The sequence below is a fragment of the Larus michahellis genome, chromosome 1 (assembly GCF_964199755.1).
Source record: "Larus michahellis chromosome 1, bLarMic1.1, whole genome shotgun sequence".
NCBI classification, from domain to species: Eukaryota; Metazoa; Chordata; class Aves; order Charadriiformes; family Laridae; genus Larus; species Larus michahellis.
This window is the reverse complement of record NC_133896.1, coordinates 99,692,765-99,713,734: the sequence shown is the minus strand read 5'-3', so window position 1 is coordinate 99,713,734 and position 20,970 is coordinate 99,692,765. Positions and strand designations below refer to the sequence as shown.

The following is a 20,970-nucleotide window of genomic DNA, read 5'->3' as shown; positions in this document are numbered from 1 at the left end:
CAAGGAGCAAACACTTTCACAAGAATACCCTTTTCTGTCAATAGAGCTATTTCCATAAAATTGCTTTTAATAAGTAAGAAAACGACAAACAAAAAACCCTCTGAATTAGGCTGATCCAGTTTATACATTTTGAATGGTTTGGTCTTTGCTCCGTGTAGACAGAAATAATTTTTTTCATTCAGGGTCAGCCCTGCATAGTCCATCTAACAAATTGCAACATCCACATGCTCAAATACTACAATATTTCTGGAAAGACACGGATGCTGAAAGAAAACTTTTCATAAACTTTCTGAGCTTACATGCTATTAGTATTATAAACTGCCAGAAAGTTCTTAAGCAGACCTTATTAAGAGACAAATTAATAACTTATCAATTTATGTGCATCTGTTCTCTAATCCAATTTAGGTATTCTGTTTTAAATAATTGTCCCAATCACCAATCAGACAAATCAGGCAGGCTCTGATCATCCCGATAAAAACCCCACATATTCAACATCTGACTGAAGCCATACAAGATTATAAGACAGATGATTGAAGATTGTGTGTTACTGTGATTTGAAAAGCTGGACCAAACAGCTTCCCCACTGTATTAAACAATGACATTTTTAGTTTTCAGACCTCTACCTCCTGCTTAGGCCTAAAGTCTGGGTTTAGCAACATATTAGTCTGCTTCAAAACATCTCTCTTTTAAGATGATTAGGACTGCATAGGACTGAATAGAACAATAATTTTACAAAATGTATAAAATCCATCTGCCAGGTATGGTGATGTCTAGTTAGGCTTCATTTAACAAAATCAGGATCTGAATTAGCCTTAGCACTTGCCTTTCTGGCATAGATGAGGTACTAAGCCAGAAACAACATATTAGCAGTCTCTCAGTTGCAGTCCTACTGCTAGAGTTAACCTGTGCTAAGAGTAAAATATTAGTAATACCTGTAGATAAAATATCCTGTAGATAAAATAATAATTGCTAATACTAAAAATAAAATTTCATACCCTTGCCCACAATTGCAGATCAAAAAGTTATACACATACGTTGTACCCTTGGGGTTTTATATTTAGTCTTTACATTCCTGGATATCCACGTCAAAGAAACAATGGGATCAAATCTTAGTAGATAAAACAGAATTAAGGGAAAAATAGGTGGATGATTTTACCTTACATCCACAAAACAAATCCACTGCTAGGAAAAAAATCTGATGTACATACGGGAAACAGCTCATGAAGATGAAATTATTCATCATGATACTAAGCGTTTTAATAAAGACTAAATTGCCCTTTGACAGTGCGTCATGAATAGGTTTTGTGTTTTTCACTGTATTTCAAACATGCAGTTAGGAACTGCATATACTGCAGCTGAACATTAGTCTTGCATCAAGAATGGCTAACAACTTCACTCACAGTACACATACTGTGTACATATACAGTTTGAAAGCTACACAAAAATTATCACTAATCTAATGGGCAAAGCAAGACAGATTTGTGTACACTTTTGCAAAAACATACATGGCATATTTGCTGAGATTTGTCACTGGATAGCCACTGTTAGTTGGAAAGAATACTTAGTTGTCATAATGGGTGACTGAATCATCCTTTACTCTTAGTTATTAATGTAAAATAAAATACATTTACTGAATTACTAGGTGTTTGAATAATATTTGACCAAATAACAGAAGGCAGTGCTAACCCTCCTACATCTCACATATACTGTAGGCACATCTTTGTTGTCTGAGATGCAGTAAGAACTAAATTACTGTCCCCAGCTCCTCATTATTAGACTCCCACTCTATTTCACTATTCTCTCAAATCTGCTGAATGAATGGCTTGTCAGGTGTCTTTTTAATGCATTATGGATGAATCAAACTCTTCCGCCAATGTACAAGCAAATGGATTAGGATATCTGTCCACAGCCTGAAACTCTGAAGAGACTCACAGCAGCAGAAGAGAACCAAATGTATGGAGCTGTCATTGCCCCTGGGCATCAGCCTCACAGGCTGGGGGTCATAGGTCTGTTGCTGAATTGCCACAGTTTCCAGCCTAACACAGAAAGACAAGCTATTCACATCTGGCAGTGACTGTTAGAGTAAGTATTTCAGAGCCAGCCACCTTTTAGCTGTCTGATTTTAACCCACTTCTGACAGTGTGTCGGATCCTTAATCATATAACGATAGTACTATCATCATAAAATCAGCCTTCCTAAGTATTAGAGCAAAAACACAAGTATTGCCTACTGGGCTTAGTAAGTACACTTAGATTTGATAATATGTTCAGTATGGGCACAAAAGTTTCACTGGCTTAAAGGAAGGACTTAAAATGTCCTAATTATGATGGCTTTCTCAGGCTGTGGGGAAAACTTAAAGCAGTACTAAGGTAAATGCTGAGTCTTCTAAATTTACAGTCATCGTACTGTCTTCTAATGAAAGTACTTTCTACCACTTTTTCTGATTTGATCATACACAGCCATCTTTCTGTGAACAACATGTCAGGGCAAAAGAACACAAAGGGCTAGGGGATAGTGAAGGTGAAAGGACAACGCAGGCACAGTATACAAATTCCCAGTGGGTTCAATAAATCCTGCAGATGTTGGAATCTCCATTACTTCTTCCAAAATCCTGCCAGTACTGCATTTGTTTGCTTCCTTTCTTATTGTGCCTGCCACTGAGTACAAGAGTACAGCTGCTCAGAAAAGACAGGGCTTGCTTTTCTGTAAAACTATACCAGATGGGATGCTCATTTACTGACTTTGTCCAAAACAATAAGGTTTAGTGCAAGACAGTTTTCCAGATATGTACATGGCCAAGTCTACTCTTCCTTCCTCTATTCTTCTGTTGTAACTCAGCTAAATTTTACATAAACTGTTGATTGTTAAACCATTTTGGAATAGATTTCTGCCAGGTCAACTAATTGCAAGTTCTGCTTTTAGTTTCTTTATAAACTAGTAAAGTATCACTACAGAGAAACAGACAGCATTTAAATATATTTTTATTATCAATAAATGTTTAGCCATTATAGTTTTGCTAAATATTTATTTAAAGAGTTCCTACTAGGGTCAGAAGATGTAAAAATGTTGCTCTAAATGCTTCCCTTCAAGTATTTGCAACATCTTTGGCCGGTATATCCACCAAGACCTCCAATTTATTATTATTAGAGGGAATCAGACTAATCTTTTCTAAATGATCTTCCCATAAACAAACATTAGCACTGTCAGTTGCATTTTACAGCTCACTGTGGATATCAGAACCAAAAATACTTCCATAAGCAGACTCAAAGTATTTATTAGTTATTAGCCCCGGGATTTACAGCCTCCTATGGGAGAGCTAACCATAAACATGTGAGCAGTCCTGACTGATGTTGTAGAGAGCAGTGCTATGTATAAATACATTGATAGAGAAAAGGGGTTAATTAGAGAGACATTGTTAAAAAAAGTTAGTGCAATCAACATCTACAATGGCACATTTTAATTATGGTGGATTAGACAGTTAAACAGACCTTTTCTTGACCCTGTATTAATTCAGCATTTCTTTACTGGTTGCCAATCATACAGACTAAAAAATAACTTTCCCTAAATCCACGATGAGAGACATATATTTGGAAAGTCACTCGCTTATAAGTGCATTTAAAAAAAATATAAAATCATGACAATCTTAGATGCAGCTGCTTTTAAATCCCAGAGCCAGTCATGGAATTGAAATCCGCAGAATGACATTTCTAAGCTTTTCACAGCACACTACTGCCTGTCAGACTATGACAAGATAGTCAGATAACCAGGTGCCCACTAAAAGTGCTTGCCAAGCTCCATCGTGAGTTTACTGTGTAGTACTGTTAATACCAGAGTGAGTTTTCTTGTACCCAGGCCAGAATGGGGAGGCGACCCAAAGCTTCACTTACGGGCTGAAGCAGGCAGAAGTAGAACAAATCAGGACATGATGTGCTATGGAAGTATAAGAGCCAAAAGTCAAAGGGATTCAAAAGCAGAGAGACATTCCCCATAGTGTCTCTTCCTCCCTCACTGTAAATCTACATAAGTAGATATGCGCAAGCATAAATTCTTCAAATGATTCTCTGGATTTGTCTCCTCAAAGGGAGTCTTGTGGATTGATTTAGCATCATTACCACTGTCACACTTGCAACCTTCAAAAGTGTTGCAGCAGCCTGTGCTCTAGAGCACGTTGCCTCTGCAACACTCACATAGCTAGCTATACTCTGGCTATAGTTATTCTAACTGAACCTGCAAGATCTAATGGGTAATAACGTAATGCTCAAGCTCTCATTATTAGCATAAAAACTACGCCAGGTAGTATTCTAATACAACCTCTGTTACCTACGGTTCCCCACTCATAGGGCAACAGTCATTTTCCTGCTTAGTTCCTTCCTTTCCATTCTCCTTCTCTCTCAGCAGAGCACGTTCTCTGTTCATAACTGTATGCAATAGATGGCAATAGTTGATGTGCCATAGATAGAAGAGATAATTTCAAGCATGCTATTGTCAAGCATACAAGAATCAAGAGGGAAAAAATAAATGGTTTGTGGACAGATTGAGACGATCTTTGCAGAATGGTGGAAAAAACCCACACGTTACATGGATATTGAGAAGTAGTTACTACATTTAATATAAACAGTAGTATTGCTTTTGTGCATTTTCTTTCTTTTTAAAGTACATTAGCTCATATCCCGGAATTGACTGAGTTGTTTTATAAGCACTGTGCTTTTAAGCAGTAAGAGTGGGGCCTCATCGAGTTACTGAAGCTGTCTGGTGTTGCTCTGACAAATACAGCACATGTCTTTAATTTGCCTGTTTTGCTGTTCAGCTATGCTGTAAGTATATAGAACTCCGGTTGCACAAAGTAGTTTGACAGTGCAAATATCTGGAACACAATCCATTTTTTTTTTTTTTTTAAGAAAGGTGCTATTTTTCTTTTACAGCCTGCCTTTGTATTTTGCCCAGCATTCTTGAGGTCAAATGATATTGTTTAAGCACACACATTATTGCTTTTTTTCGTGCTCATTTTTCTTGTGCTTTCTCCTGTCATGAGTTTCTTTCTCAACCCATTTTGTTCCAGGTTCAGTGATTCCATGTTCTTTGCATCCTCATTTGTATCTCATCGCTGTTCTCATCACTGTTTCCACTTCTTTATAACAGCTGTTCTTTCCTCTGATGCAGACTCAGAGCCCACGTCACAGTAGCGTGATGCAGAGACACCCTATGAAAGCTCCCTAGGTGGCTGACAACTCTGAAAATCTTGTTTTGGTCCATTGAAGCAAATGAGGACGAGTTTATAAGAGAGGAACATGAGTACTTTTTTTTTTCATATACAATCTGAGCTTCTATTTTTGAGATCTCAGGATTTTGAGAAGGATTTAAAATGTACATACAATCTCTGTAGTTCTACGGTTGTCTGACCAGTGTTTATAAGACAAATTGTACCATATTCTTGATATTGTCAGATGGCCTTAAAAAGCACGTCCCTCTACTCGCTTCCTCAAACACCTGATCATTACAATCATACTTACAGAAGCATCTACCACAGTGCTATTGACAAGTTTTATTTCATAACAGTATTTTCTTTTGAGACCATGTGGCAAATACGGGGATTGATGCCTGAATTCTAATTTTTGGAATGCACTATTTGGGTTGAAAGTACGATCAGTTTATTTACAGTTACCATCTTCTCTGTATTTCCAACTGCTACAACAATCTAAATGTGCTTTGACACATATTAGCTCGGAATCTTACTCGATACACTCAGTTACTTAAAAATGAAAATTGGCTTTGCAACTGCATATTTCAGTTTTTGGAAAGCTCCTACTTTCTCCTTATTCCCAAAAGGAGGTAGATATTTTATAACAGTACCCATGGAGAGAGTGGTATAAATTCTTTTCTAATTTCTTCTCTCAAACTACACAGTGACCATGTGGAAAAGCTATTTAAGGAACAATTGCATGGCAACTAAAATGTGAGAGAAACTTGTTGTGACCTAACTTAGAGCACGTATGTGTGTGTGTGTATAATAAGTATATTAACATTTTCTTAGGTCAATATAGTTCAGTTAGTTTCCATCTGACTGCAGTTTCTTTGTGGTTGCAATGTTTTATTTGCATATTTACATGGCTGTCAAAAAATCAAGATAAAGTTTACTCAACTATTGAGCAGTTCTGCTGCCGTGTCCTCAAACCAGAACATCTGCAAAACCCAGGTTCTATGCCATATCAAACTGCTAGCCCTATAAATTTAAGTGCAAGCCCTATAAATTTAAGTATGATCAATTTACTATTTTCCTGTCTTTAAATAAAAGTAGTAAGAGGACCCTAAGAGAAGCGGAAGTGGGTCATACCCAATAGCATTTCGCATCTTTGCTAAAAATCACAGGCATGTCTGACTAGCATATTCCAAATTTGGCAAGGAATTAAGACAGTTATTAGCTCTTTGATTAAAGGAACTACATAAAGTAAAAGAACACTCAATATATTGTAAAAAAATCCTAAACTGATTGCAACATGTTTGTTATTCTTTCTCATAAGCTGAATATGTTAATATCAGGTATGCAAAAACTAAAAGATACCCAAGATAAATACTTAGCTTGATGTAATTTATATTTATGTTTATGTAGCTTCAGCTCAAGAAAACTGACATAATCCAAGATAAACTTGATTGTAAACTAAGAATTCCACCACTTTGGGCGAGTTTGTCTTGGAAGTTTACTAGGAGGCTGAAAAGGAATCAGGAAGAATTTAAAATAATTTCTTGCCTAAGTATATTTGAAATTTAAATGGTGACCTGGTGCCAGTGGGACAAGTTTATAAAGAAGCAAAACTTACCTCCAGGAATGATTTGAATTCAGTAATTCTGAACTGAATTAACGTTGAGTAATTTGTCTAAATTCTAAACCACACAATTGTTAGACTAAACTGGTGCGAGACATCACTATCACTGTGTTAAATTTGGAAAACAAAAAGAATTTATAAAATTTCAAGAAGTCTAGTTATATGTAACAAAGTCATCTGCCAAGAATAAGTATTGGAAAGTAAACTTAAAATAATTCTTTCTTCCTCATTTTAGGTAAGGATACAGATCCAAAAATAATGAGAGATGTACTAAAGATGACCAGCAAATACTACACCAACTGTACACTTAGGCCCTTCATAGCAAGGTACCTGAAATACCAAGATCTGCATCCTGACTCTTGGACCTTAAGCTGACAGAGTAAGAGCTTAAGTTGAGAGAAGACATCCAAATGCCATAACTGTCCAGGAAGCTGAATTTCCCTATGTGATTTCCTTTTTGCCTTATGACTTCACTCGTATTTTAGGAAAATTCACTGTGTGCCATTTTACCTCTTTATACAAGCATAGGACAGCCGCATCGTGAATACTGAGTGTACTTTGGGTTGCCATGTTTCAAGAAGGACATTGAGAAATTAGAGAAAGGTAACTAAAATAATGGGAGAATGGAACAGCTACCTTAAGAGAATGGCTTAAAATGGCTGGAACACCCCAGATGGGAGAGGATTGGGCAGAAGGGAATATGACAGAGGTTTGCAGATGCCACTAAGACAGTGGATAGAGTGAATGAAAAATTGTTCAACAAATCCCATGGTACATTAGTAGAAGGCACTTAATGGAATAAAACTGGTGTAAGATGGAGGACGAGGGAGGAATAGTACTTTTTATGCAGCTTCTGGAACTTACTGCCACAGACAGCTGTGGACAGTATCAAGAAATTCAAGAAAAATTACACAGGTTAATGGAAAACAGGTTCAGAAATAGATACAAAAGGGATCAAGCAGGAATTTATCTTCCAGCGTCCCTAATACAACAATTGTCGATGCTGGGAAAGTAAAAGGGAAAGGACTGCAAAAAGCAGCCAGGCCTGCACACTCTCCCTATAAAGCATCCCTTTTTGCTACTGTTGTTTCCAACCCTTACATTGGGAGTACTGCATCACTCCATTTAGCAGTGCTTCTAAGAAGGCAGATACCATCTATAGCAGGTAGACAGAGCACAGCTGCTGGGTCTGTTGCACGAAGTTGCATTCTGCTTTATTACACTCATGCCATTTTACTAACTTATTTAGATGCTACCTGCTGTACAGAAAAAGACATTAAGCCCACATAAGCCCATAATTATAAACATAAGTAAATATAAAAAATCAGTTCTTGAGGGGTAGCATCTGTGAAGTAAAGCAGAAGTTGAACAGAGTTCTGTTGGGTTTTGCCCAAGAGGAAAAAGCAATTGTTGTGCAAAACAAGGCAATGCTGATCAGATATATAAGAGCACACGGAAACAGTAACAGCAAAATAAATGATGGCCAAATAACCAAAAGCTCCAGATCTAATTTTTTATTTTTATATTTTTTAAAATAAAGTTACTAGCACAATTAAGTAAGTTTCCAAATAAAATTATTAACCACAGTGCATTTGTCCTTGTATGTCTTTAAAGACAGCTGTCTCCAATGATACTGAATAAGCTTGTGTATTTTATCTTATTTGGACTGAGTTGTTTTCAAGCATTCTCATTAACATAGTGCAGCAATATGTTGTAAAAATGTTTGAAATGGAACAAAATAACACTGTATTGGTTTTTTCTTTCGGATATTTACCACAGGCTTCAAGGGCCCGTATTGCTCACTCATTTCAACAACAAAAATTAACTTTTTGCAGTTTTCTTGCCTTGTGTTTCTTTCTTTCTTATCCCACAACAAATGGCTATATAACTAGGATTCTATGATTCTGTGACACTTCAGAATGTAACTGAAGCTTATAAATACATACTTGTGGTTTTGGCTTTCTCAAAATACTTCAGGGTTACAGTAGGACATTAATATTATAGGAGGACTGTAGATTTACTCTTAGGCATTTTAAAGGGAATTCTTGCTGATGTCATGACACAAAAGGGTAATGGACTATAACAATTCCGTCATTGTCTTATCAAATCATTTGCAGTAGAATACCATTCAGCAGTAAAGTAACAATGAAGAAACAGAACACTGAAAACATAATCATTCATGTCAATAAAAGAGGCCTCCTATGACTTTTGGACTCCGGCATTCGAATAGCTCTGAGACGTATAGTGGGTAGATATATTCAAGCTATGTAGGCCATTTGTCTACTATTCATCTGCGTGAATATCTCTCTGAAACTGCTCAACCCTGAAGTTTTCTCAGAATTCCACATAAGGGCATTTACTTCATGGCAGGCGTGGTTAAGCCACCTAGCCTATTTTTTCCTCAAAGGATATTTTTATTGCTTGCACCCATTTGGGATTTTTTTCTAGTTTGCACAGGAACAAGATTGGAGAAATACAAAATTGGTTATTCGAACCCGTACATGATGGATCAGCCTTCATAGATAGACATCTGCAAGTTTCCCATGTTGTTTGTGTGTAGATTTGATTCACAGCTGAAAAACTTTATAATAATCATTCAAGCAAAACAGCTGTAGTTCACTCATAACAAACCCAAAATAGTAATTTCATTAGTTTTTCTTCTCTAAAATGTATTTCATTCACCACAAATGATCTGCAATTTGCAAATTTGTATGTTGCTTCCTCCAGCCTGTCTAAGTATTAACATTTGGACATTCCAGAGCAGTTTTAAAGCCTCCAATAAAGCTTGGGTTTTTGAATATATATTTTTAATATTAATACTAAACATCATTTAAAAATTGCAGTGATATCATGGTATTATAGTAAATCCTAACTTCTTTGTAAAAATATAATGCATGTGCAAAATTCTAACACTTAGCACACAAAGCACATTTATGGAGTATTCCTTCTATTCTGAAGATTGCCAATGACATTCAGTTCTATTCTACCCAGTGGACAAAAACTATGTATATTAAGCACAATGAGGTTAATTATACTTGTTATGCTATAGGCTTCAAAGAGCTGCATAATCAGAATTTAACTCAATACACGTGAGTGGAGGCTTCTGCTTTTACATTGCACCAGACACCATGCATGCATTGGTTTGCCTGTTGGGAACATATATAGCAGAAACAGACATGTAAAAGAAAAGACACATTCAAGAATATAAGTGATCTACAGCTCAGTTAAGACAGCAATATTAAAACGCAAAGCAGAAAAAGTGTTTTGATTTTTAAAAGCACAAATGTGCTATTCACTTCTACCTTAACTTCTTGGAAAGTGTGGCTGGCTTTCAGGAATACTGGCTGGACTTTTTCCTGACCGTAGTGCTAATCTCAGCATGGCAACTTTCATGTGCATTCCTTTTTCATGGGTCAGAAGCATCTTGTTACAATATAATAGAGCAGCAACGTAAAGCCAGGAAATTCATGACTTTTTACTGGGTAAGGTAATAGTTCTGAGCAAAATACTGATACAGTAATCTTGGGGCATGGAAACACCAAACTGGTCCTAGAAAATAATTATTGATTTGTGCCTGGATTTCTTTTGGCAGAGACCGTAACACATGGATGCTGAATAGAATTTCCTGTAGTTTACGGCCTCTCGGTGGTAACTAGATCAAACTATCTTTAGACATTGCCAGTGGAGCTTTTAAATGCACTAAGAAGAATTTCTATAGAACACCACAAGTCTTTCACCTTACCTCTACAGTACCCAAATGAAATCTTGATTACTTCCATATGATCTTAATTTTCATTACAGAAATCTACTTGAAATGGTTTTACATATTGTGAATTGTCATAAAATTTAGTTGAAGAGACCATTAATCCTCCACAGAAGCTGCTAGAATAAAACTATTTTAAATATAAAATCTAAATATATTTTTAAGAATTATTTGCAGCAAATTTGTCTTTTTTAGATATCTTTTTTAGAATACATAAAATATCATAAATAATTTGAATTGAAAGAAAAGACCCTATATTAATATTTAGATAAAGAACAACGTGCTCTTTACTCATTAGATTTTGTAAAAAATATACTGCTGATTCATAAACCCCCAATTACTCTTAAAACCCTATAGGTCTAGAGTAAAGAAAAATGTAAAAAATAGCTCAGGTACGCTGGTGACCTGCATGAGACTTAAGTTATATTCTCTAAACACTGTGTACTGTATATTCAAGTTTTTAAAACACTACCTATTGAGGCATTCAAGCGAAGAACTTGCCTTCCAATTAAGAGTTGCAGTCTGTATCACACAGTAACAGCTTATTTTCAAAGACTCTTGTAAATGTTTCTATTGAACCTGCATTTTATAAAATGGGTAAATATTTTACAGGCAGGCATCAGAAATCTCAGCATTCATCTGGAAAAGAAAAATACATTTTAAAAAAATCTATTTTTTTAAATATATATATATATATATATGTACAACAGGAATATGCCTTTCCATTTCAACCACAAAAGCACATATATGCATTCAAATTTAAAATACAGCCTGAAACACCTTAAAAAGAAAAGAGGCCTCTCAAGTAGGTGATGAGAAAGCAACTCCCCTATCAGGAGGCACATAGGGCACATCTTCCAGTTTCTACTTAGTTCTGTCTTCTCAATACTTAGTCACTTCTCCTGGCCTCATTTTTCTTTCTCCTTCCTCAAACTGTACTCTAACAGTATGATAAGCCTCCCTCTATCCCTACCTCTGGTTTTATTCTTTCTTTTTGATTTTCCTTCTCTCTTCACCTCTCATACAGTGTGTTTGGGATTCCCAAATCCCCCAGGCTCTGCTCCAGCCCAAGAAGCTACTAAGAAACAAGCTCAGATCTCAAATTCAGCATGGTTTCCATCCACAAGGAACATAATGGAAACTAAATTTGCTCCTAAAAAGAACACAGAGAGCAGCAGCTACTGGGATTATGAACAGTTTGGCTTCGGTACCATTGCAAGCAGAAAGAAAAAAAGTATTTCGAAGTAAGGGAAATTCAGAAAGTTGAATATAAATAACAGCTATATGGAAGAAAACAAGTGGGTTCAGAATTTGCCAAGCACACTATAAGCACTGACTGAAACAATTCTTGAAAATATTTTTCTGTCAGAATTATGACATCAACAAAAAATATGGTACCTGTAGCAATATTGTATAACATACAGCACATCACAGAAAAAAACACAACCCTTCACCCATTCCCCAAACTACATGCTGAAGCCACTCTCCCTTTCCTGTACAGAGACTAGGAAACACTCTGATAATCCTGAAAACTGGAAAACATTGTGTCACACAATCAGAAAAGTAAGATTACTCACCTAAGGACTAACAACCAGCGCCAGCATTCCCTATGCAGCCATCAGTGTGCCATGGCCACCTCTTTCCCAGCATGCCCTGGCACAGCCTCAGCCATCTTGCAAGGCTCTGGCAAGACCTGCTTCCTTCTGCCTGGTGAGTGACTGCTTCTCGTTTTCAGCTTCCTTCCCTCTCCTCATGGTGCCTAAAGAACAGCAGCGATGATAGCTGCAACTTCACACAATCATACACATCTCAAAACAAATGCAGGCTGTCAGATTAATTCCTGCTAGCAGCCAGCTATTTGCAGGGTGACGCAAGGGATGTTAAATTAGTTGCACAAGCTGTTAAAAAGCTCACCTCGGTTCTTGGACTTCTTAATCCCACACTGTTCAAGCTGTAAGGAAGGTGTTTTTCAAAAGTGCCAGGGAGAATCAAAAAAGCCTGCGCCCGGCTAGGGGAAAGCAGGATTGGGAATAGGTGCTGGCAGGGGAGGAAGTGGTGCTCCCTCAGGGTGTGCAACATGGCGGCAGGGTGGTGGGGGGGTGGGTGATCACTTAAGGGAGAAGAGCTCAGAGAAAATGATGGCAGAGTGAGGAAAAAATGTTTCGAAGCTGCAGATGATCCCCCCAGCTTTGTATTTTTGGAAGGTGAGCGGCCCTGCAGAGCACAACCCCTCTCCTTGGCAGCGACCACTGAGGCCACCCTGCCACAGGCGTCACTGCTCGCCTCTGAAATGGCTGCCCCTCCTGCCTCTCCCAGCAGAAGCTGCTCGTGTGGCTGCCTGCCCAGGCCATGAGGGCAGCTGCTGTCGTCGTCCGTGGTTCGTGTCAGACATATCGGTATCTGACGTGTGAGAAAGCTGTAAGTTTTATGTGAACTTGTTTTTAATTCTGGCAGAGAGTTGTTTTAATGAGAAAGAACAACAAGCTGTCACTGTTGTCATTTTTTTCTTTTTAAAAAAAACAAAAAACAAGGAAAGACAGTTGACCAGCAAACTTCTGTGTTCAACTACTTTGAGGGGAAACAAGACACCTGAAGACTACTGTATGGATGACTTTTGCTCGTGTATTCTCAGTTAACTTCACTGAAAATAGCCAGGGGGCTATACCCGAGCCTTTGGTATAGAGCTGAATAATGTTTCACAGGAATTGGTTCAGGTACTGTGAGGATGTCTAGTCTTCATGTGCACTGCTCTAATAAAACAAAGCACATTTATTTTACTCATTTTATGCTAGAAATACTATTTAAAATAAGGGTCACTGCCATGCCAGCAATCCCAGTGTGCTTATGGACGAGGGAGAAGTGGGTAAAGAGTCATAGGAGCATACACTTGTGTATATATATGAGGCTAAACAGCCACATCCCCAAGATCGGTGAAAATTTTCAGTAAAAAATTTTAACATACAAAATGTAAAGGACAAGTCTTTTATCCATTTCCTAAATGTTATGAAACATGGGCATTTCACCATGACATGAAATTACTGTCATGGTGAAATGGCCCACTGCTTATGGCAGAATCACCCAGTCTTGTAGTAGTTGTGCTGGCATCTGGAGTAGGGGGAAAAATAGTCCTGCTTTGTGAATACGTGAATATAGTTTTCACAAATAATCAGAGCTGGAATATGAGTAGAGTTGTAGCGTAAGTTAAAATACAGGTGTCTGAGTGGCACTGTGGTTGAAAACAGCTTCTCCAGCTCAAAGGTAGAAGTTAATTTATTGAGTACAACAACTGACTGTCTACTGACCAGAACCAGTCCTGAAAATGACCAGAAACAGTTCTTGAGCTACTTGTTAATGTGAATAAAATGTTTTTGCAAGTTACCTAAGGTGTCTTTACATCAGGGACTGAGTTTAGGGAGAAAAAGGGTGAGGATACGTGTTTTATAATGTCATGGAATTTTGTAGCTTTTTTATCGTCTTGGGATTGCAAAAGTTCCTAATGCTTAGCAGGGAAAGTGTGGATTTTGTGGAGAGATGATAAATTACAGAGCACAGTAAAACTTTTTTTTTCTTTAATGTAAATATCAGAAACTGGCAGAAGGGTTAACTCAGAAGTGTAGGCTGACTTTCTGTACTTAATTATATAGAGAAGTTGTTGAGAGATGAAATCTCTAGCTTTTCCCTTCAACAGGCTGCACAGGCGTATATGTATCATGTTATTACCCAAAATGTCTTTAGGTTAGTGTTAGACAACAGCTCTAAAAAGGTGCTAATAAAAGTGCATTTATAGCACAGCCATGATGGCTTTTTAATGCTACCATTTAGTGTAGCTTTCTGTGTGGTGCTGAGATTTCCAAAAGTAACACTGCTATTGCTGAAATTATTTGAATCAACTCAGAATGAGAAGTGTCAACTAATAGTAGTTTCAGGGCCTGACTTAATCTGTCACACTTTTTTGGATAATATTAGGACTTGAAGCTGGCTTTTGTCTTGTACTACCAGTCACTGATTTTGACAAGAAGAATATTTATATAAGAATAAGACTTCTTTTTAGTCAATGCAATGTTGAGAAAGCCTTGGTGAGAACTATTTCCACTTTTTTTCTCTTTTTCCAGAATATTTTATGTCATGCCCCCGTGTCATACTTATCAGCAATGCTCTAACTGAAACATAGTTATGTGATGTCTCATTATTAATTATTGGTACAGGTTGTATCCAAGTATATTTTATGAAGGTAGCTTCTTAGATGAATTCCAGCAAGGAAACTTGTCTGGTTTTATTTTGTAGACTGCATCTTCTAAGTACTACGCAGTGTACATTAAAGTCTGAAAAATTACTGTGTAACTTCAGGGATGCAGATTTGGTATTTTCTGTACTAGTCATGGACAGAACAATTTCAAAATTGTGAAAAAGGCATGTACTACTTGTATGATGAGCTCCATTTTTGTGCCTGTGTGAGATTTTACTGGAAACTTAATTCAGAGAAACTGGAATGAAAAAAAGGAACAGTGGAGGACTGACACTCCAGCTGCAGTGACCTGTAATGTCTTGCTAGTAATATGACAGTTATTGGAATCTGCTGGACTTTGCTTCTTAAAACTACAAAGACAATAAATTAGAGGGAGTGACCAGAAAAGCGTCAGTGCAGAACTGCAAACTCTAAAGAGATTGCTGCAACAGAGATTAATCTGGTGAGAAGGTTCATCAGCTGTCACTGTATAAGGAACAGTAGAAACAATCCTATAAAATGAGTTGAAAAATAGTTAAATATTCAAGATTATTTTCAACAGTTGTTTAACTGTAGAAACATTACTGTTAACATTAACTGGGAGCCTCCCTGTTCTCTGAATTTTCATGGTGTTTCTGACAGAAGCTTGCTTATACAAGCTTGCATGGTCGCACTGTTTTCTTAGATCCAGTCTTCCTTATGCCAGTTCCATATGACCTGGCTTACAAACTAATGGCTTCAAAGCCACCAATCACAGTACAGAATGCTGGGTCTTAAGTGACTTTATTTATGCATGCCCCAATAAACTATTTTCTTTATGAGCACAGTGAATATGATACTATTAATATGCAGGTATTAAGGGGTAGGGTGAGACCAAAACAACAGTGTTTTTCATAAAATTTATTTCCCGAATCCTTTTTTAGCAGAAGAGTTATCTGTGTGTGCATGTTGGTAGTCCTGGCATGGACTGTAGTGTATCTTTAGGTTCTGACTTAATACGTCTGTGCTTCAAGTTCCTATTTTATCTAATGAGAATGAAATTAATTAATGATTGCATGTGGGGACACCAATATTTGTAAAGAGTCTATAAAATCTCTACGATATTATTTTTTTAGTATATTATGTCAGTATAAAAGTCTGTATTTGTTTGGCCTCAAAAATTGGTTGTATGGGAAAAACTGTAAAACTAAATTGCAAATACAAAATTTGATCTTGTTATACTGTAAGGATCCAAGACAGGTTTTTCCTGGAGTATGAAATGAAAGGAATATCATAGAAAAAAAGAAAGCAAAAGTATAAAATGAATGTATGACAGAGTTTATAAGAATTCAAAGGCTTTGGTGTGAAAAGTGAGAGAGAAATTCTGGTCCTAAGAGCGTGGTTTTGCTATTCTGGCTGGTGAAGGAAATAAAAAAAGAGCAGTTCTTTTGTGTTTGCATACAGTTTCTGTAAGGAAGCTTGATAGAACTACTGAACTCAGTGGTGTGTGTTCTCTGTCTGGTACAGTATGCCAGCAGTTTATTCAGCTCATCTTGATGATGGATTGTCTGTAGTATATAATATCCCTAAGCTGTTTTGCGTCTCCATCTCTACTGGATATTTGAGTTATTGTTTCTGAAGTTGAGCATCTCATCAGTTTTGTTTATAGGGCTGTATTTCACTTCTCATTTACTCTTACTTCAAATACATCTCTCTGTTTTTCTCATGTTTATATGGGCTTTTGATTCTGTATCTAGGAATAGCATCTTGCAACTTAGGTTTTGTTGTTGTTGTTGTTGAATCATTGAAAAATGGTGTCTAGGATTATGTGTTTTTGTTAGTTTCCCCTGGTTTCTATTCCACTGCAGCATGAACAGATGAAGCGGTCACTGCCCTACCCATTTTCTGGAAAATCCTCTTTATGTAGAAGGGATGACTAACTGGGGGAAGTGCCATGGCTGGGCTGCTGCTTCGTGTTAGGTGTATGAAAGTTTTACTTTACTGTAAAACAGCTGCTCTTTATTGGTTTAGGCATTGCTATGTATTCTACTCATCTGTTCTTCCATTCATGTGTCTACATTTGAGTCAACATCCTAAGGGACGCGGGGTTTTCCTTGTGTGCTATTGACTCTAACAATAGGGTACTGAATGAACATGATCCGTGTTATTTTCACTTAGAATTATGTACTTATTTATAAAGGTGCACACAGCACTTCTGTTAATGACAAAGTTTATTTGTGTGTGTGTTTTTTTTCTCTTGGTTTCTGTTTATCCCTGACATTCTGGGGAAGTTATTTTGTCATGTGGAAAACACGGAGTTCTTGAGTCAGAGGTGAGCTCACTGTTTAACAGCCTTGTGTACCTAATAAAGTTGACCACTGGGATAAAAGTATTTTAGTACATAACATAATTCTATAAAATAACTGTGCTTAAATAAAATACTTACTGAGTAGTTAATAATATGCAAGCTTGGACTCATGCAAGTACTTTCACTATTGTTGTATGTGTTGGTTTCTGGTCAATGTTGGCATAACTGTAATGAATACAAAGTGTGCGATCAGATGTATGCTATCTGGTAGTATGCTAGCGGAAACATACTTTCTAAAAAACTATGGCATTTTTATTTTAAATAGCTTATAAACACAGACTTACATATCGACTACTGACCAAGTCATGCTGGATACAAATGTTAATTTGTTTACAGCGTGGTAATCTTTGTAAATAGACTAAAGCCTTAAGGCTCTGCCTTAAAATATTTCATAAGTATGTTTAAAGCGAACATCATAAATGCATTTTTCTTTGGTAGTTTGGGCAGTTGAGCTATTAAACACACTGATGAAACAGCTGGGTTTTAACAAATAATCACTGATATTTTTAAATATTGTGCACTTAATTCAGAGTTCTATCTGGCATTTCTACATTGGACTGTTAGAAATGCTGGGTCAAATGTTGTATATCGATAGTTCTTAGCTTTGGGTCATAGAGATCAAATATTATTAGCATTGCTAGTTGTAGATAAAAATCTGAGGGGCCACCAAACCATTTGATAAATTCCATTTAACTGCCAGTAAATAGTGATAAATTTCACTTTTGTCTCAGATTGCATTTAATCTGTTTATCAGAAAAAAAGATATAGTAACCTTAAGTACATTTTCCTGTTCCAGAAAGATGACAGTCCAAATACTTCATTATAGTTAGCACTTGTGAAAATGGGTTAAAAGATAATGAATAAACTTCCAAAGCTTTGTTTTTCTATTTATTGGCAAAATATGATCTAAACCAGCTATGTAATCTACAAGAAATACACCATTCTGCCAGAGGCATGCAAGTGACAAATAATAGTTTGGATGTGGCTTTACTTGAAGAGCTGACTTGATTTTAATACCACTTCTTACTACTATTTGTGAAATGGTGCCACCACTGCCCCTCAACCCTTTTGCATATAACTGCTGAATCATATAATAATTTGGGCTAGAAGTGGCCATCTGATTCAGCCTCTCACTCAAAACACAGCCAACTTTGAACTCAGTTTGCTCAGGATCATATCTAGTGGCACAATGTAATAGGTTGTCTGGTAGCTTCCTCTACAGAAATACAATGAAATGTTGCCAGGGGCCGTTAAGTAATATTCCAGGAATTGTGTATATGGACTGGAGCTTGTGTAAGTACAGAAAACAGGCCTTCTAGAAGCCTCCTTTGAATAGCTTTTCATATTCTATATTTTAACATTGTTCTTTTTCAGAGACCAGAATTCAGGTTAGAGAAGAGTCTAGGTAGGGTGCCAGGCCTCTGCCCAGTGTCAGCCTTCTAATACTTTTGACATTTTAATGGTACTCAGTAGCTATATAGTACCTAATAACACAAGACCACATGGCTGATGAAAGGAGAGAAAGTGCAAGAGACACATATTATAGCAAGTTTAATGTTTGTTAGGAGAAGCTTAAAAAATTGTTTTTCTTTCTAAATCTATGGACTCTCTAATTCTACACTGCTCATAAGCTCAAACTAAGATCTTGTTATTTTCACTGTCCTTGAATGGAACTGTTGGTTCGGTGGGTGCAGGGACAATGACTGACAGACTCTGGAGAAGTGTGTGGGGCTTTCTGTTTTGCACAGGAAGTAGTGGTAGGTCCTGTCTCTTTCCCATGAGAATAATGAAAGGTGGGTTCTCTTCTGAGCTGTTTCTGTGTTAGAGCAAGGAAGAGAATAAGGGTGTCTTTTAGGAGGGGAATTGCCTTGCTTCCAGAATTTCTGGTTTGCTAAAGGAGTGAAGGGTCCAATTCTTATCTTCTAACTTGATCTAAGGAACTTAGGGCTAGTGCCATTGCTCCCAAGCTCTAAGGGAAGTCTTGTACTTTAATCTCTTTTTTTTTTCTTTTTTTTCTTTCTTTTTTCTTTTGTCTCTCTTTTTTCCCAATTCTACAACCTGATGTGACTAATGCTTTCCTTGTAAGGCAGGGATAGAGCTGTGGAGTAGAAGGAGCTGCTAATGTTTGTGAGTAAGAAAGAAATAAAGAAATTGTATAATTTGTCCTGGTACATAGATGTACCAGCAGCAATTCAAGACTGGGACAAGTGGTGAGAAATAAACCTAAAAGTATACTAAGGAGCTCTATGCTGCTGAATATAGAGTTCCATATGTTCTTTACAATTTTCTTGGAGCTTAAAGGTGCCTGGTCACAGTTAGTTTTCAGTTGGCAAGCACAAATAGAAAATTTTCGGATTAAAAGTAAGGATATAATTATGTGCTTGAAATAAACATACTGAATAAGTACACTAAAAAGTATACACAGTGATATTCAGAATATTCAGTATATACAGGCTATTGCCTGGTTTTATGTTCTGAGAATATATTCATTAGATGGAAACTGAAACAAAAAGCCATTTTGAACATTTATTTTCTCCCTCTCACTTTGTTTCAGGCAACTGTGACATTCATTACATACTACTATCTTTATCCATCTTTACATGAGCAATCTATTTCTTGCTTCAGCTTCACTAAGGAAAAAAAAAACCAGGAGAATACTTACAACACAGGTTATATAATACAAGAGGGTGAAATATGGAAGACAAAAATAAGAAATAAGACTGGAATACCTTTAACGTACATCCTAAATCACAACTAATAATGATCCTGCAAGAGGGAAAATTTCTTGAATTTATATACTGTGGTTTGAAATGAGAGCATTGATATTTCAAATACCACTGGACCGAATTAAACCTAAACTCTGAAAAAACAGGTTTAGATCCAAGATCAATGATGTTTTCGCATTGTCGTAATTTCTTTAACGGGAATATTGCATGAGCTGCCATTGCCAAGGAGTTGAGTCTATTTTAAAAAGCTAAGCTGAAATGAATACTGTACTGTAATAGCATGATTCCTTTGCAGGTGGAGGAAGTACAATACTGTGGCTCCATAAGTAAGGATTACCTTAAGATAATCAGCTTTTGAAGGGCTGCTTATAAGCATACAGGATAGACCGTTTCTTATAATTTCTGCAGCTGATTTTTCAGCAGATTTTTCTATATGAAGAATGATGAAGTCCCTGAGGTATACGAAATATATATTTTCCCAGTGGGAAGGATGCAAGAGCTATTCCTACAGATCTTTGTTCTTCGTATTGAAGCACATTAAAGGCTCTAAGGTGATTAAAAATAAATTAAATCTCTGTTTATAGTACAGGTCTCCTGACCTAATGGGAGTCTTGTTAAATTGAGTGATTTGTGCATGTGTGTGCTGGTTTTGAGGCCAAACCAAACTCATCAAGCCTGATGTGTTCTTCTGACTTCCTCAGGTCATAGCAAATTACTATGAAGTGTTTCTCAGTGACAATGTAATAAGCCTAAGGATGCATATGGTAGAAAGAAATCTTATTATTTGCATTTAGCATCTCTAACCTTTAGAGGGTTTCTCTGAACATGTGCTTGCTGCTCCAGGAAGCTTTGCGGAATGAAATCATTTTCACAAAGTGTCAACTGAATTAATTTTTAATTGGGCAACAAATCACCTTGTGCTGCGCCATTTCTTTTTTTTGTAAAATCATTCTGAAATTCCAAGAAGAGGGCATTTTGCAAAGATTTCACTGTCCATGAACCTGGTTAGAAGATACAGCAGAATAAGATCTAGTTATACTGTTTCGTGTTCAGGATGATGTTTCTAAAGAGTTGATCTTAGAAAAACA

At 36.8% G+C, this 20,970-nt stretch overlaps 1 long non-coding RNA gene across 1 annotated transcript in view; it reads right to left on the bottom strand.

Moving 5' to 3' along the window:
• LOC141746905 (uncharacterized) overlaps positions 1–12,355 on the bottom strand; it is a 52,797-nt gene extending 40,442 nt beyond the window's left edge. The window contains exon 1 of the long non-coding RNA XR_012588536.1: positions 12,162–12,355. This is a non-coding gene — a long non-coding RNA (uncharacterized LOC141746905). The remainder of the gene's footprint in view (positions 1–12,161) is intronic.
• Positions 12,356–20,970: the final 8,615 nt, after the last annotated feature.